Below are 18,110 nucleotides of genomic sequence, written 5' to 3'. Positions count from 1 at the left end.
CAGTGTGCACACTAAAGTTCCAGAAGCAATGAAGTAGAGTTCTGGGGAGATAGGGACTTTGGATTCATCAGCACAAAAATGAAGTCTAAAGCCAAGGCCCAAAAGAGCTCACCAGAGAGAGTGTATAAGGAAGACAAAGTGGTGCAGGGCAAAGCTCTCTCACACTTAGAGGTCTGGTGGAGGAAAAGGAACTGCACAGAAGAAAAGGAGGAACAGCAAGTGAGGCAAGGGAAAACCAGAAAAGGGCAGTATTCCAGGCCAGATAATCCAAATGTTTCAAGAAGTGGTCAACAGTGTTGAGTGCTGCTGACATGTCAAGTAAGATAAGAACAGAGAAGAGGCCATTAGATTTGGCAATATGGAGGTCATCTTCAATGACCTTGACAAGAATAGCCTCAGTGCCATAAAGAGGAGAAGTATAAACAGTGGGGAACAGGAAGAGATACAGAGCAAAGGCAAATCTTTCAAGGAGAACATAAAGGGAGAAATGGGAGGAGCGGGGAGGGAAGAAAGAGGTTGATGATGCAGAAAAGAGAGAGGCCAATTGCCATGGTGGTGTTTTTGAGATGGTGAGAGGGAAAAGGTCCCAGAGCCCAGAAGAAAAGATGGCCTCTGATAGAAGCAGGGGCCACTCAACCCAGAGCAGCATGTCAGGAATGTGTGTCAGGGGCTGGGGGGTGGGAAGACGGGAGAGCTCCAGGCTCACTGTTTCTGTTTCTCAATGAAGTTGGAGGCACCCAGAAAGGTGGGTGAGGTGGAGAGGAAAGGAAATTTGGAGAAAAGAGGAGTGAATTCGTCATTCTGGAAAGTGGGAAAGTAAATGCCTTAGAATTGCCAGGTAGCACAGGATGCTTTTTTTGAGATTTTCAGCCATGCATCTGAAAAACCCTACGCTCTCCCATAACATGCTTCATTCCTCCAAAATGTCCTCATGTTCTAATGCATAGAGGCATAAATCACAAGAAAGTGCATCTTCTCCATCAATTCTCATTATTCCTGTAAGCATTTTATTACATTAAAGGTCACCGTCAGCAGAACAAGGCTAGACAAGGGAGTCATCATAGAGCCACAGCAAGATGATGATACAAAAGGACAGAAGCCTTCTATCCCCTCCATGAGATTTATGGCTGAGGGGTGAGGCAGGAATTAATGACATGAAAACACAAGATGCCTCAAGGGAGGGAGTTCCTACAATTCACGAGAACTGCTAGGAGATCCCTCCTGAGACAAGTGCTTTGGTAAACAACACCAAGTACTGTTAATTGCCTTTAATTGAGTTTTGAACAAGCCCAAAGTCAATAATGCCTCCTTGGTTACCTTCCTTCCTGCTTGGAAACCAATCGAATTGAACAATCACATAATTCTTCGCAGCACTTCCAAATTCAGCTACATAAAGCCCATTTCTGTGATCCACAAACGAAGAAGCTAAAATGTGGCTCTCCCACCACACACTGTTGCCCCACAGCACTCTCTTCCACATCCCAGGTACTCAGGGCCTGGGTGCACATCTCCTCGAGCCCTATAGTCACCTCTATCTATTTCCACTCCTTCAAAACCCCATCACCTCGGAAGCAGTCTTCCAACTTGACTTCCTGTCACTCTTCCTTGTGACTCTCCTCTACTGCCCAGCCACTCCTCTCATTCTCCGAGGACTCCAGTTCCTGGCTAACCATCTTCCCCTCCATCACTCTCCTTACTCATTCCTGCTGATGTTGACATCTACACAGTGATCCACCCGACATCCACCATCACATCTTCATGGCCTCCAATGCCACTTATTTCTCCTTGCACCCTAGCCTCAGTCACCCTCTCCCATGGTCATACCCTAGATCTTGCTGCTACCAAGAGCACCACCTTCAATGTGTGGATGTCAACATCCTACTCTTTGACCATCCCCTTCCAGCCCAGCTCTGGCACCCCACCTCCTAGCAATTCTCCAACATCTCTGATATGTGCTAATCACTTTTTAATTATCTATCTCCAACTCTACTTTTCCCATCTCTTCTCATGTAGCTTAAATTAAACCATCCAGCTGGATAACCATTCCCTTGCAAAACACCTCTAACTCCTCTGCCCTCTCACCCACCACTGTTTCTACCTCACAGAGCCCCACCCTTAGTTAAACCCTATGTGACCTTGCCCCTGCTTGCACCTGAGCCACTGACCCTTGCACAAAACTCTGTGGACTGGACTCACTTAAATTACCTTCTACACCTTTCAAATGATTTCTTAACATTGCCAAGTAACCTGCCCTTCTTTCAAAGTACAGACTCTTCAACAGGATCATTTCCCACCTTCTCATCTCAAATCTCCCTGACTCCCTCTTCACTCCACTCTTGGCCAATTATGCCTCAAATAGCATAATGAAAATGACTGCAATCAGCCAGCACTAGCTTATCCTCTGATCCGTCTCACAAACCCACCTGCAACAGCTCACTGCTGCCTCCCAAAAGAGCCTTCCCTGACCACTCTGGCTAAAGCAGCCTCCTCGCTCATGTTAAAATGACTTTATCTTCTGCATAATGGGTATCAATGCTTGACACTGTTTGTTTTTATGCTTAGTGTCTGTCTCTCCTCACTAAAGTGTAAACTCCTGGCTCGTGGCATCCCCAGCACTGCACAGTAACCACACACAGAAGGTGTTCAGTAGGCACTTGTTGACTGACTGATGAGCTGGGTTCAACCATACATACACTTACCTACCACTGTGACCACTTACTCATCATCTAGCATACCTCCAGCAAATGTAAATGCACATTTTCTTAAACATTTTTATTTAGCCCTCCCTCCCTCTCCTCATAAAAATGAACAGTGGGGCTGCTATCCAGGTCAAATTTATCTATTTTAAAAAATGTTTATGGCCGGGCACGGTGGCTCACGCCTGTAATCCCAGCACTTTGGGAGGCTGAGGCGGGCAGATCATGAGGTCAGGAGTTCGAGACCAGCCTGGCCAACATGGTGAAATCCTGTCTCTACTAAAAATACAAAAATTAGCTAGGCATGGTGGCACATGCCTGTAACCCCAGGTACTTGGGAGGCTGAGGCAGGAGAATCGCTTGAACCCGGGAGGCAGAGGTTGCAGTGAGCCGAGATCGCGCCATTGCACTCCAGCCTGGGCAACAAAAGTAAAACTTCATCTCAGCAAAAAAAAAAAAAAGAAAAATAAAAGAGGCTGAACACAGGGACAAATTGCAGGTCTCTATACAGAGCAGCAGATCCTGCCTACCCCCTCTCCTCTCCCCCAACATACAGCGGTCCCCAGTCAGGCACTCAGTTGAGTTAACTCTTTATCTCAAAATAGCAAGCATACACTGTTCTTTCTGGATTTATTAGCTTCAATCACTAGATGGGTGTTCTTAGAGAAACTGCACACACTTCAGGAGAGAACTAGAGCCATACTATGATGGTATTGGTGCCCCCAGATTAAAGCCTATCTCTGTGGGTCACTTACGGGGCCCCAGATAACAATTCATGTGAATTTCACCCTGGATTGAGACATTGGAGTCCTGAGAAAGATGAAATCCTAGCATGCTACTTATTATGCAGTAAGCAATATCAACTCAGTCAGATACTGAACACTGTTAGGAGTTTTCATTTGTTTTAATTACCTTATAGACAAATCATAGAAACCAACCACGGCTAGGAAATAGAGTATTTTATCAACTTTGATAGTACAAAACTAAATGTACAGCTAGAGAAGGAGGGAGCAGGTAAGGAGACGTGGTGGTAATAGCCTTATTTATGGCATAGAGTCAGGTGACACGATCAACAGTGGATGGCATGGGAAATCTGGTTGTAATAAATCTATTGTCTGGAGTTGTGGGGATGGCCAGAAGAGAGGTGAAGAGATGGAGTTGTAGTGCAAGTAAGCTTCAACCTTGAGGGTTTTTTGTTTGTTTGTTTGTTTTTCCTTTTGAGACAGAGTTTAGCTCTTGTTGCCCAGGCTGGAGTGCAATGGCACGATCTCGGCTCACTGTAAACTCCGCCTCCCAGGTTCAAGCGATTCTCCTGCCTCAGCCTCCCAAGCAGCTGGGATTACAGGCATGCCCCACCACACCTGGCTAATTTTGTACTTTCAGTAGAGACAGGGTTTCACCAAGTTGGTCAGGCTGATCTTGAACTCCTGACCTCAAGTGATCTACCTGCCTCAGCCTCCCAAAGTGCTGGGATTACAGGGATAAGCCACCACGCCCAGCTGGTTCAACCTTAATTTTTATGGCAGAAAGTCACTAGACAATGATCACAGTTGATACATTCAGAAACAGCAGTACATGCATATTATTTTGAGATACAGAGGTATCTACAGCAGAACAAAAAAACACAGCTAAAATTGGTTTGCCTGTAGATAAGGGATTTGGGGCGGGATTTGGACAGGGATTGTTGCCTTTTATTAGAAGCCCTTCAGTCCTATTTGATTCACTAAGTATGAACAAGTGTTGCCTTAAAAACTAAAAGTTTAGGGACAGGAGAAGAATAAAGAAAAATAATGATATATTTTATGAAATAAGAGAGAGGAAGTCTCACACACAGTATGGTAGGAATGAGTGTGGAATGGTTAAGCTGGATACTGCATAACTATGGTAACAGATGTAGCTAATTTAAGACACAAATGAGGGTGTTGGAAAGATCTAAGAGAAATATGGTGTTAAGAGGGAAGGAGAATAAATTCTAAAAAAAGGGATGCTGAGATAATCAGTATGGATGCTCTGCCATCTGACATGAGGAAAGGAGGAAAGAGCCGAACCCGCCCTCACTTTTCCTGTCTTTTTCACAGTAGATTTTTCAAAGTAAACCCCTAGATATTCTTATGGAGACTCCATGCCGAGTAAAGAAAGCAAACATGATAAAGTTCATACTCAATAAAATAACACAGGCAGAAAATCACATCCATTGTTAGATGAAATTGTGTTTCATAAAGCCTCTATGCATTTCAAAGTTTAATAACTTCATTTGTTCTTTGAGAAAAACAATTTAAAAATAACATTCAAATGCCCTTGTATTGATTTTCCCTTCAATAAAATGATTCACAATCAAGCACAAACATTTAACGACCCTTTCAAAATTCCACAGAAAATTACCGAAGGAATGTAAAAATAGGAACAAATCTCCATCACTTCTGGTTACCAGGGAGGCTGCCATCCACGTGGCAGGAACTGTGAGGGATCGACATCTTTATAACATCGGTTCTTCCCATGCGGGAACATGACATTCTGTTTCTTGAGTAAATATTGGTAATGCATATTTTCAGTGGAAATAGTCCATTTCATCAAGATTTTCACAGATGTTGGGATACAATAATGCACAGTGTTCTTGAGATTTCACATCTTTTCTCCATGCTGCTCCATATGTCACTTCTAGCTTTGTGAATTTTTTTTGCCTTTGTATCTTAATTAGGCTTTCTGGAAGTTTGTCTATTTTACTGGCTTTCTAAAAGAACTAACTGGCTGGATAAAAGGTGGGGAGAGCGCATATAAGGAGGTGGAAAGAGTTGCTTTGGAAAGGTTGGGAGGATGGGAAAGCATGTTCAGAAAAATGGAGTGGTTCAGCCTACCTAGGGGGTAGAGCGTAAATGAAAAAGAGGAAAAGCAGTTGAGGCAGGTAAGGAGCTTGGGCTTTATCCGGAGGGTAGAGAAATGATGAGATTAGATTTTTGTTTTAAAAAGATCAACTATGCAACATAGTGAGACCTCGTCTCTACTAGAAATAAAAAAGAAATCAGCCAGGCATGTTGGCATACACTGTAGTCCCAGCTACTTGGGAGGTTGAGATGGGAGGATTGCTTGAGCCCAGGAGGTCGAGGCTGCAATGAGCCATGGTTGCACCACTGCACTCCAGCCTGGGCAACAGAGTGAGACCCTGTCTCAGAAAAATAATAATAAACTATGGATGGAGGAAGACTGGGCTGGAAGCAGGGAAGAAGGTGGGGGGACTCTAAAGTAATCCAGGGTTTCAGCCAGGGGCAGTGTGGCCATATAAAACAGGAACCCAAGCAAAGTAGCCCAGGCAGAATGGAAGGCAACATCAACATGGAAACCAAAGTCTAGCCTGGACTCATGGAAACTACTAGAATTGTCATCAATTCAGGAAGCCATGGGGATGGGGTGAAGGATGTCAAATGGTCCTTAGAGCTGCTACTGAGAGAAGCCACAGGGATTTACTAATTGGCCTAGAAAGTTTTTTTCAGCCACTTCATGGCTGGAAAAAAGGGACAGAGAAAACCATTCCAGGCATTAAATGGAGCAGTGAAATTTGTATTCAGGTACCTAGATCCTAAGCTCCCTGGCCTCCGGATCCTGCCCTTGGAAGCTGCAGGATGAGGCCCTATGTTAGATCAAATACATTACAGGTATTTACTGCTGGGTGGAGTAGCATTTATTTATGTACTTTTGTATCTTTATTTTTAGCTGCATCTGGTGAAGTGATCAGAATCAACCTTGTTTGAAGCTGGATATATTAAATCCCCACTTTACTGGGAGCTCCCTCAGCACATGTCTGAGGAACTGAGGGTGCTATGGTTTGGATATTTGATCCCTCCAAAGCCCATATTGAAGGAGGGGGTGCCTGGTGGAAGGTGTTTGGGTCATGGTGGTGGATCCCTCATGAATGGCTTGGAGCCATTCTTGCAGTAGTGAGTGAGTTCTTACTCTTTTCATTCCCATGACAGCTGGTTGTTAAGAAGAGCCTGGCATCTCCTCCCCTCTCTCTTGCTTCCTCTCTTGCCATGTGATCTCTGCACACACCAGCTCCCCTTTGCTTTCTGTCAGGAGTGGAAGTGGCCTGAGGCTTCCACAAGCTGCCCAGTCTTCCAGCCAGTAGAATCATGAGTAAAGTAAACCTTTTCTCTATAAATTACCCAGCCTCGGATATTCCTTCATAGCAAACAGGCAGACTAAGATGGGGGCCTGCCACTCAAGGTGGCAGTGCTGATAGATTTCCCAAGGCCCTTAGATTTATATCCCTCATCCCCACCCCACTGACCATACCACAGTCCATCTAGCCCTGTTTCATTGAGCCTGGGGATACTAGCACTCAGCTGAGAAGACATCACTGCTTCTTCCCAGGAAAGCCCCTTGTTGATGCTCATGCGCTGGTTGATATTGGCTGGCACCATCTGTACTCTAACTTTTACAGAGTCCTTAAAGAATCCAGGCCCAGTGTTTGTTCTCTTCTCTAAAACTCAAATTGATGTTTTCCTTACTATATTTGTCTTTGGTCACTTTGAAGAAAAGAAAGGCAAATATTTAGGTCCATGGTGCCATCTTGAAACCTACATATGTGTGTTTATAACCCTTAACCTGCAACTCAGATCTCGGGTCCCAGCCATGACACATGCATACGTCTGCCTCTCTGCTGGCCATCCCCACCTCAAACTCATCTTGTCTAAAACTGTCCACTGTCTTACACAAACTACTTCCTTCTTGGCTGTGCTGGATTCCCCAATAATCAGACAAAGTGAGTTTTAGAGCACCAAGCAAAGTAGGGCTCCAAATATTCTTGGAATAAATTTGATATATATTTTTTGAAGCATCAAAGTAGTCACCACGGAGATGTTATAACAATGAATAAGATACAAATGGTACAGTTCTAATTTTTTAAAGTTTCAGAGAAACAAGTCTGATGTACTTTGAGGATGCAAATTTAGATTATAAAATTATAAAAGAAAGCAAGAAAATGGTTACCATAAAAGGAAGGTGAGTGGTTACCTCCAGGGGGAAGCAGGGTGTGGTCCGAGGGTGCACTGGGCTCTGGGAGCTGGCTGTGTCCTGCTTCTTGACCTGCATGGTGGTCACACAGGCATTCACTTTATAATATTTTGCTAAACTGCACATTTGTTTCATGTCCTTTCCTGTATCTGTGTTATGTTTTATATATTTTAAGGTTTTTTTTAAAATAAAGTAGTCATTACAAGGGAAAGAAACAAAACTTTCATGGACTTTCATACAGTTATTTTGATAAAGCTGGCAACAAACTTATCTTCCATCATACAAAATGCCAGAAGATAAAAGAATAATATTTGGAGTTTTTAGGTAAAGAGATTAGATAAAGAAGTGTATGCCCCAAAAGGATGATGTTACTGTGAGAGGGCAACATAAAGAAGTTCTTAGGCAAGCAAGAACTACTGGAATATATTACCTTTCCTGAAAAAGATTCCAACTAATCAAGGAATAAGTAAAAATGAAGATTAAGCATAGGAAATGGACTGAGTATTGTAACCTATATAACTCTCAGTCTAGATAGCAGCTGTTAGTATGGTTAAGAAACATAATATAAATGTCAAAAATAATTCTGGAAAGCAAAAGCATGCATTGCTTTTTTTTTTTTTTTTTAAAGACAATAATCTGGATCTAAAAGCCAAAATGTTTTTAAGGCAAAAAGTTAGTGGGGGTAGATGGGCAACAAAAAAGAAATTAAAGCTGGGCACAGTGGCTCACACCTGTAATCCCAGCACTTTGGGAGGCCGAGGCGGGTGGATCACCTGAGATCAGGAGTTCGAGACCAGCCTGGCCAACATGGTGAAACCTGGTCTCTACTAAAAATGCAAAATTAGCCGGGTGTGGTGGCAGGTGCCTGTAATCCCAGCTACTCAGGAGGCTGAGGCACAAGAATCACTTGAACCCAGGAGACAGAGGTTGCAGTGAGATGAGATCGTACCACTGCACTCCAGCCTGGGTGACAGAAAAAAAAAAAAAAAGGAAGGAAGGAAGGAATTAAAGTATACTAAATCTCTCATTATTTATGAAAGAACAAATAGACACAACTTTTTTTTTTTTTTTGAGACAGAGTCTCGTTCTGTTGCTCAGGCTGGAGTGCAGTGGTGCAATCTCGGCTCACTGCAAGCTCTGCCTCCCGGGTTCATGCCATTCTCCTGCCTCAGCCTCCCGAGTAGCTGGGACTACAGGTGCTCACCACCACGCCTGGCTAATTTTTTGTATTTTTAGTACAGACGGGATTTCACCATGTTAGCCAGGATGGCTGATCTCCTGACCTCACGATCCACCCGCCCCGGCCTCCTAAAGTGCTGGGATTACAGGCGTGAGCCACCGCGCCTGGCCAACACAACTATATTTTTTAATGTCAATGAAGACTAGTAGAAAAAAATGGGCAGGAAATTTCCCTTTTATCTAAAGAACAAGGGACTCTTACACTACATTTAAGTTAAGAAAGGGGGTGGGAAAATAGCTTGGAATTTTTTTAATGTAAAATAAAATTTTAGAAGATCTGTGACTGTATCACATATGATAAATGTAAATTTAGTCACAATTGGATTAAAAATCCAATTATGATGCTTAAAATAGACAAAAATCAAAATGACATAAAAGAAGAAAGCTTAAGAAGAAAGAGAATGAGCATCACACCAGGGAAATGAAAACAGAAAGAAGGCAGGACCAGATTTCTTATCACACAGTAAAATTTAAGACAAAAATAAAAATACAATGAGACAAAGAAGGTCTGGAAATATGGAAGATTCACCCCACAATGGAGAGTCAAGGGTGACAACATTTGTGTCACAGAGGATAACCAGTCATCCCCATTTGCCTGGCACTGTCCTAGCTTTAGCACTGAAAATCCCTCATCCCAGAAAACCCATTAGTCCTGGGCAATCAGGGCCCTAAGTAATAGGGCATCAGATATAACTATGGAAAAACATATAAAATATACACAAATACATGTTTATATATATAATTTCATAATTATATATCAAATAAATATATAAATATAACTGTATATAATATATATATGGATTTAAAGGTATATAGACATGCTAAAGGACATAGCAAAAGGAAAGCGGTCAAAAATATCATTTTCTTTTTTCTTTTTTTGGAGATGGAGTTTCACTCTTGTTGCCCAGACTGGAGTGCAATGGTGCGATCTCGGCTCACTGCAAACTCCACCTCCCGGGTTCAAGCAATTCTCCTGCCACAGCCTCTGGAGTAGCTGGGATTACAGGCACCCACCACCACACCCAGCTACTTTTTGTATTTTTAGCAGAGATGAGGTTTCACCATGTTGGCCAGGCTGGTCTGGAACTCCTGACCTCAGGTGATCCAGCCGCCTCGGCCTCCCAAAGTGCTGGGATTACAGGCGTGAGCCACCACACCCAGACAAAAATATCATTTGAGACTAACATCTTTTGTATTCTCTGACAGATCACTTAGGTACAAAGAAAAGTTTAAAATAAATTTGAATAATATAATCAATAAACTTGTTTAAATCTATACAACTAAAGTTTAGACTCCACAGAGGATACACTTTCTCTTCATCTCTTTCAGTAACATTGGCAAAGCTTTCCTATGTAGTTTATCTTGGAAGACAGACCGGGATGAAATCTTTACTAGAAGCTTGCCATTCCATGAATGCTCTTTGAGTTTGGAAGATTTGGTGGTGGTTGTCATTGAAGACAGGCAGTTTTTCATATTACTGCTTTAAAATTCTTTCAGGCTAAAATTGTAGCAGCCAATGTATGTGGAGTCAAATATTGTGGCTGCAATCTCTTCTAAAGATTCAAATTTCTATTCCAAGAATCTGTGTGTGTCCCTGTACATAGTTCAAAATGCTTAAACTATATAAAAATCCCTTTTGGCAGAAAAAATTTCTCATGACCTCATGGTTGACCTAAGTCACTTTTATTAAAATGTAACTTAAATACGCATACTCATAAATACCAGTTCTAAACACCTATGCTTTATAGCTTTTATATTATTAAAATGCCAAAACAATGTACAAATACAACTATCAACTTTAAAATATCAAAGTAATAAAATTAATTTATTGCAATAGGTAAGTCTTTCACATGTAACAACTCATTCTTATAATATCACCATGCAATCAATGCCATATATTTATTCCTATATTATTATAAGAAACTGAGCAGGAGAGAGGTTGAATACCTTGCCTAAACTCTCACAGCTAGTAAGCAGAAAAATAATTTTTGAAGTCAGACAGTCTGGTGTCACTTAACCATCAGAACAAATTACCCATCTCATTTTCTTTTCTTTTTTTTTTTTGAGATGGAGTCTCGCTCTGTTGCCCAGGCTGGAGTGCAGCGGCATGATCTCGGCTCACTGCAACCTCTGCCTCCAGGATTCAAGTGATTCTCCTGCCTCGGCCTCCCGAGTAGCTGAGATTACAGTTGCCCACCACCATGCTCAGCTAATTTTTGTATTTTTAGTAGAGATGGGGTTTCACTATGTTGATCAGGCTAGTCTCCAACTCCTGACCTCAGGTTATCCACCTGCCTCGGCCTCCCAAAGTGCTGGAATTACAGGCGTGAGCCACCGCGCCCGGCCCCATCTCATTTTCTTAGATGTAAGGTACCTATTGGAGAGTTACTAAATATGCATTAAATGAAGATCTAATTCCAATATTGTTAAAATCCACAACAGCAACTTTTCTGTTGTGTTTTTACTACATCTGCTGCTAACAAACTGCTGCAAACTTGATCCATACAAAGGTGAACTGGCGTGAGATCTTCAATCCCTGCCAATAGAGCAGTGGTCGCCAGGAGCTGTTCTTTTGGAGTTGGCAAGTTGTGTGTGTCCTGTGTAGACTCTCTCCACTATTCCAACTCCCCTTCCCTTCACCCGGGCTGTGGCTGGAGCCACCAGGCCTGCCCATGGCTCAAATGGAAAGACACAAAGGCAAACACAGACTCCAGCATCAGTTTCAGCCTTGCCATCAAGATGATCCAGAACACATTTGTATTGCTAATTATTTATGATTATCATTGGAATAGGCCAGGCATAGTGGCTCATGCCTGTAGTCACAGCTACTCAGGAGGAAGAGGTGGGAGGATCGCTTGAGCCCAGGAGGTCCAGGCTGCAGGGAACTATGATCATGCCACTGCATTCCAGCCTGGGTAACAGAGCAAGATCCCTACTCAAACAGTCTAGGTGACAGAGCAAGACTCCGCAAAAAAGATTATCACTGGAATAAAACCACGAATGTCAGAGAATACACAGATCCTTCAAAATACATATATCTTCAGAACCCCAGGGGGCTGAGAGACCTGTGGCATGATATCATTAGCTCATGCTGAGGGCCACTGTAAAAAACAACCCTATGAAACTTGTCCTTGTGTCTGATGAGGAGGTGATCAAAGGCATCATTTCAAACACTATGTCACATTAGGAAAAAGTTCCTTTCTGGTCTTGGAATCAAGAACTGTTGGTTGGGCAAAGTGGCTCACACTTGTAATCCCAGCACTCTGGTAGGCAGAGGCAGGTGGATCACTTGAGGCCAAGGATTTGAGACCAGCCTGGCCAACAGGGCGAAACCCCGTCTCTACTAAAAATGCAAAAATTAGCCGGGCGTGGTGGCACGCACCTGTAGTCCCAGCTATTCAGGAGGCTGAGGCATGAGAATCACTTGAACCCAGGAGGTGGAGGTTGCAGTGAGCCAAGATGATGCCACTGCACTCCAGCCTGGGCAACAGAGTGAGACTGTGTCTCAAAAAAATATAAAATATAAAAAATAAAAAAGAATTGTTGTGTTTTTATGTTCTGGCCATACAATGTTTTGTGTTTTGTGTTTTTCCCACATAGCTGTTATCACAATTTGTAATTATATATTCATTTGAGAGATTTATTGATGAGTGTCCATTTCTTGCATTTGTCTTTAAGCGCCCATTAGACACAGACCACGTCTATCTGCTTTATCCCTTTGTTCCCAGTACGTCTTACAGAACCTGGCACGTAGTAAGTCCTCACTGAATGTTTGTTGAGTGAAGAAGTGTGTGAATGAGTTTAACAAATAAATAAAACATATAAGCCATGGGTTCGTCAATTTCTTTTTTGCTTATGCTGCAAGAAAGTTTAGAGCTGTTTTTGTTTCCTGCCCGTAGCCATTGTAGGTCTCATGCTCATGTTTTTGTATCAGCCTCATGCTTAAGACCATTTTATGACTCCACCCTTAGTGTCCTTTTTTCTTTCCCAACTACTTCCAAGTTAGGCTGCCTTGCCATATTTATGAATCCCTGTAAACTATCTTAAATCCCTTGTGGAAGAGGTGGTAATAAATAAATATATCTACTAGTCTTTTTTATATATATTTAAAATCTTAACTCTAAACCCACTGCCAGCAAACACATTTGCTCATCTGTTAACCTTAAGAATAGCTGAGATTTGCTAATTCCAACACTATACTAATATTTAAAACAAATTCAATCCAAGCCTAGAAACCACAGCATATCATGTCAGGCATTGTTGTACATTGTGTATGTGACAAGCATATTTCTAATAAGGCTAGGCAATTTGGTGGACAAGAAAGAACATAGGGCTTACTACAAAATTCTTATGGATTTTGGATCAAAGAATAATTTATCTTTAGTGATTTTTCAAAATGTGTTGACATCATACTAATAATGAAAACTTTGCTTTTACTTGTGCCCTATGCAGGGAGGAGTAGGGAAGAAAGGCTGGGCAAGATCCTGATCTATAGGAGAAAAGTCTCTACAGAGAAAAGTTTGATCACATTACACAATTAAAGTAGAACATTATAAAGTAAAAATATTAAATGGTCTAAACCCCCCTTTTAAGTCTCTAACATATATTATTCATATGCTAATAGAGTTATTATTTGCAAGTCTGAAACGTCATAGTTCTCTTCTTTGGTCAGATTCATTTAAAACACTTTTACTTCAAACGCTGACTTGCTATTTTTCTCTTAAAACAGAATTTAATTTTCTAATCCCATTAATGAGAACACCCCTCACTGCACAAGTTAAACATCTCAGGAATCCCAGCTAGACCCACAAACTAGACGTGAAAGCAGTTGCTTGCACCCTCTCCAATCCCTTTGCTTCTGCCAGGATGCCAGACCAACCACTCCTTTTGGGTTACTCAGGAAGCATGAAATGTGCATTTAGGAAACTGAGATTTGATTTCTATTATCGATAAAGCTCATCTGAGTCAGTTGAATCTTGGACGACAAACGGCAAGAGGGACGAGTGGGTGTAAGGAAACAGATGGGTAATAATCATGTGTCAGAGATAAATGACAGTTTTTTTTAAAGAATTTGATAGGGTGTGGGCTGGAGCTTGCTTTTTTATTTTCTATTTCTATTTCCTATTTTCTATTTTTATTTTTGGGCAGCAGATGGATTAGGGGTGAGAAAAGGAAGGAAGAGAAAAGGCAAGACAATAGGCCAGACCCGAGAGCCTGATCTGCATCCTAAAGCAGTCTGCCCCTCCCTCCCTTCCCCCCAACACCAGGTAGGCTGTGGTGTGATTTAAAAACAAGCAGACACCGACTCCCGCCTCCGGGACCGGGGATGGCCTCCGCCCCGGCTGCAGAAAGGGAGGGGAGGCAGGGAGAGGAGAGGGAAGATGGAAGAGAGAAACAGACTGGCAAGACCCCCTCGGGTACAGTGGGATTTTTCCCTCCAAAGTGGTGGAGCCGCATAAAATCAAAACCCACGAGGCCCGCTCACGTGCCGGTTGCCCTGATCTCAATGTAGGCGGCTGCCGACGCCGCACCTGCTCGGCCGGCCACTGCGGCTGAGCGCCGCGCCGCCAGCGATCGCGAGGCCCCGGGGTACGCGCCCAGCCCCGCCAAGCCCGCCTCGCACGGCTCCCCCGGAGGGCGGCGGCCGAGCGGGAAGGAAAGGGAGGGGAGGGGAGGGAGGGGAGGGGAGGGGAGGAGAGGGGAGGGGCGGCCCCGCCCGGCTAGGCGAGGCGAGGCTTGCCGCCCCTCCATTCGGACCCAAAAGAAAGCCCCACCTGTCAGGCGTTACGCTCCGGGCGAGGGTCCCACCATCCCCAAGCAGGGGCCAGTGTTTGCAGCCCCGATTTCCTAAGAGCCTCGGATGCTACATCACCACCAGAAACCTTTAGGCGCAAAACACACGGCTGCCGGCCAGGGCTGCAGCACCGACGCGCTCGGCAACAGACGCGCCCCACCTGGGCCAAGCGGCTCCCGCCCGGCCGAGGGATGCCAGGGTCTCCGCGCCAGGAGACCAGCGACCCCAGGCAGCCCACCAGGCCCGCTCCCCAGACCCTTACCTCCTGCGCGGCATCTTAGTTATCTCCGGTCGGCCACTGCGGGTTGGTTTTGTTATTTTATGGGTTTGGGGGGTGGGGTGCGCTTAAAAAATCCACCCAGCTAATCTGCAGAGCAGCGTTTTCTGCCCATGCTGCAGCCCGCGCTCGTCAGAGCTGCTGGGAGATCCCCCAGCAGTGCAGCGGCTCCGCGGCGGCGGGGATGACTGGCCACCGACGCCGCAGTTCCTTGACAAAAGGCTCGGGTTCCCGCTAGTCCCTCACAGCCCTGCCGTCAGAATTAAAGCCATTTCCCGCACGAGGCTGGGAGGAAATGAGAGCTCTCCCGGCCCTGCGCGCTGACAAAAGGCCGCTGCGCGGTGCCCACAGCGCCCCCTCCAGCGGGCAGCGCCGGCCGCCCGAGGGCCGTGGTGCTGCAGTGCCCCCGCCCGCAGCGCCCCCCACCGCCCCGCAGCGGCCCCGCCCCGCAGCGCCCCACCACCGCCTCGCAGCGCCCCCCTACTCCCCGCAGGCCCCCCTCCTACCCGCAGCGCCCCCTCCCGCGCCGCCGCAGACCCCCCCCTCGCCAGGCTTCCAGCCCCCTTCCACCGCCGCCCCGCACCACTCACTACCCGGGATGGCCAGAGCTAAGCAGGGGAGTCTGTTACTAGGGAGAAAATCTGAAACAGAGCTCCCTTGGGGGAATGTATTCTCCCTGGAAGGAAGAAAGCAAAAGTCTTACACTTGGAATATTTTCGTCTGGAAAGGACAGCTAGCCTTCGAAAGATAATTCTATTAGCGATTTTAATAGCAATTGTTTGACTGAATTCCAAACTAAAATTCTCCCTGTCCTGATTCTCACTCCCTTTTCAACCAGGACAAAATTTTTGTTGTGGCCCTGGCCTTGGGGGCTGTGGACCCAACGCTCTCCAACTCTCACTACATTCTCCTCTCACTCCTTTCCTTCCTCAGGTCTCCCGCCCCAGAAGGAACAGGTGTGCAGTGAGTGGGGAACTGGGTAGGGAACAGAATACTTCGGTTGTCGTCTCAGAGCTGCTCTTAAGCAGCTGTGAGACCTTAATCAACCCACTTAACCTCTCTGGGCCTCGTCGTCTTCCTCTGTAAAATGACAGTGTAGCTAAGGCACCTCGCATTTCCAATACTTTCAAGGCCTGGCCCTCAGAGAGTAGGGGTGTTAAGAGGTAGCTCTGGACTTTTCACCTCCATAATCTCCACCAGTCCCCAAAACTCCCCTCAATCAACATCCTCTCCAAGGGCTTTTGAAAATGTGCTTGTGAAAATGTACAGCTTCCAGAAAAGCCTCTGGCCACTGATCCGAAACCTGATTATGGCCCCTCTGCCCTTCCAGGTTCTGGGGCACCACAGCCCTCAGACACCCCGACAAAAGTCACTGGCCCCCACCACAGTGCTGCTGTGGAACCAGAATCTCTGGAGGTGGGCTCAGGATTGGTAATTTTAACAAGCAGCCCTAGTGATTCCTTTACACACTAACACTCTAGAAACACCACTCTGAGAGATACTAGTGATTTAGAAAAGAAAATGCTAATGACAACCCTAGAAATTCTGTTTCAGATGCCAGGATAAACTTGTCTTTCTGCTTCAGCCCCGCTTCCCTTACAAGAAACACACATGCATAACTGGTCCCTGCACCCTCCTTCCACACTCAGAGCTTCTCACTCATTCTCATTCAGAATCACTGAGTCCACAAGACTTCTCCCCATTGTCGTGTCAAAACCTGCTAGAAGAATTACAACAAGCTCAGCCACACAAGATGAAACCCCTTCCCCTCCCCACCCCAGGACCTAGGTATGTCTGGTCAAAGAAGCCAGGAAGTGTTATGTTTATTGAGTCATTCCTGGCAGCCATAGCTCTTTTGGTGCCAATGGGAGATGAGATCTGAGAAACAGGGAACCCCTTCTCCAGAGCTCAGAAGTCACAGGTAAGGTGGGCTCTATATCTTAATAGAACCCCCAAAGAGAATGGAGAATTTTTGTTAGAAATAGCAGGTTTTATAAGTCACCCCAGTCATTTCCATCCCTCAAAATTTCTCTTCCTAGTGTGTTTTCTCACACTAATCCTAGCAAACCCTTGTTGGTTCCTGGCACTGTTCTGAGAGCTTTACATGCATTTTCACATAATCCTTACAAAAACTCTGTGAGGGTGGTATTATTATCATCCCCATTTTATAGATGAAGAGACTGAGGCACAGGGATATTAAGTTGCTTGCCCTAGGTCACACAGCTAGTGGGTGGCTGAGCGATGAATCAAACTCAAGTGCTGTGGCTCCAGAGTTTGTGGGCCCTAACCACTACACTGCATGGCCTCCCAGAGAGGACAAGAAAATAAACTCATTCTGTCACCCAGGCTGGAGTGCAGTGGCATGATCTCAGCTCACTACAACGTCCTCTCCCCAGGTTCAAGCGATTCTCCTGCCTCAGCCTCCCAAGTAGCCGGGATTACAGGCACGCACCACCACACCCAGCTAATTTTTGTATTTTTAGTAGATACGGGTTTTCACCATGTTGGCCAGACTGGTCTGGAACTCCTGACCTCAGGTGATCTGCCAGTCTCAGCCTCCCAAAGTGCTGGGATTACAGGCGTAAGCCACCGCACCTGGCCGAAAATAAACTTTAAAGCAGAGCTGGTACAAGACACTGAAAGGCTGATAAGACTAATACATTCTCCTTCCCCCCGGCAAAAAAAAAAAATGATTCTGCTCCCCTAGTCATCACAGGAGATACATATATATATTTATTTATGTTTATATATGTATATATTATATATATTACATATACACAATATGTATTTTATATATTACATATATTTATATGTATATGTGTCCAGCCTCTCCCAGGGTCTATCTGATACTGCATACTGAGAAGGTGGTGCCATCCTGGGACTTTAGGAATTGTCCAAATGTCAGACAGAAAATAAGACTTCGTTAATTCCCACATTCATAGCCTATATGAAATTTTAATTGAAGTTCCAGAAATTCTCAATTTCAAATTCACTTCAAAATCCAGGAAAAGGAACCACAACTGTAGTTGGCTCCAACTGTCAATGGGAGACCACGAGACTTCAGAGCTCCCACTGCAACAAGCCCAAGATGCCTGGC

General features: G+C 44.7%; 1 protein-coding gene across 2 annotated transcripts in view; it reads right to left on the bottom strand.

The window, feature by feature from the left end:
- The window catches only part of ADD2 (adducin 2), a 111,837-nt gene extending 96,453 nt beyond the window's left edge, over positions 1–15,384 (bottom strand). Inside the window, exon 1 of one of the 2 annotated variants that reach the window (XM_063648595.1) lies at positions 14,999–15,384. The gene's annotated coding sequence lies outside the window, so the exon portion shown is untranslated. The remainder of the gene's footprint in view (positions 1–14,998) is intronic. The other variant, XM_054475753.2, reaches the window with a different exon arrangement.
- Positions 15,385–18,110: the final 2,726 nt, after the last annotated feature.

The sequence above is a fragment of the Pongo pygmaeus genome, chromosome 12 (assembly GCF_028885625.2).
Source record: "Pongo pygmaeus isolate AG05252 chromosome 12, NHGRI_mPonPyg2-v2.0_pri, whole genome shotgun sequence".
Classification (NCBI taxonomy): domain Eukaryota; kingdom Metazoa; phylum Chordata; class Mammalia; order Primates; family Hominidae; genus Pongo; species Pongo pygmaeus.
This window is presented reverse-complemented; position numbering and strand designations above follow the sequence as displayed.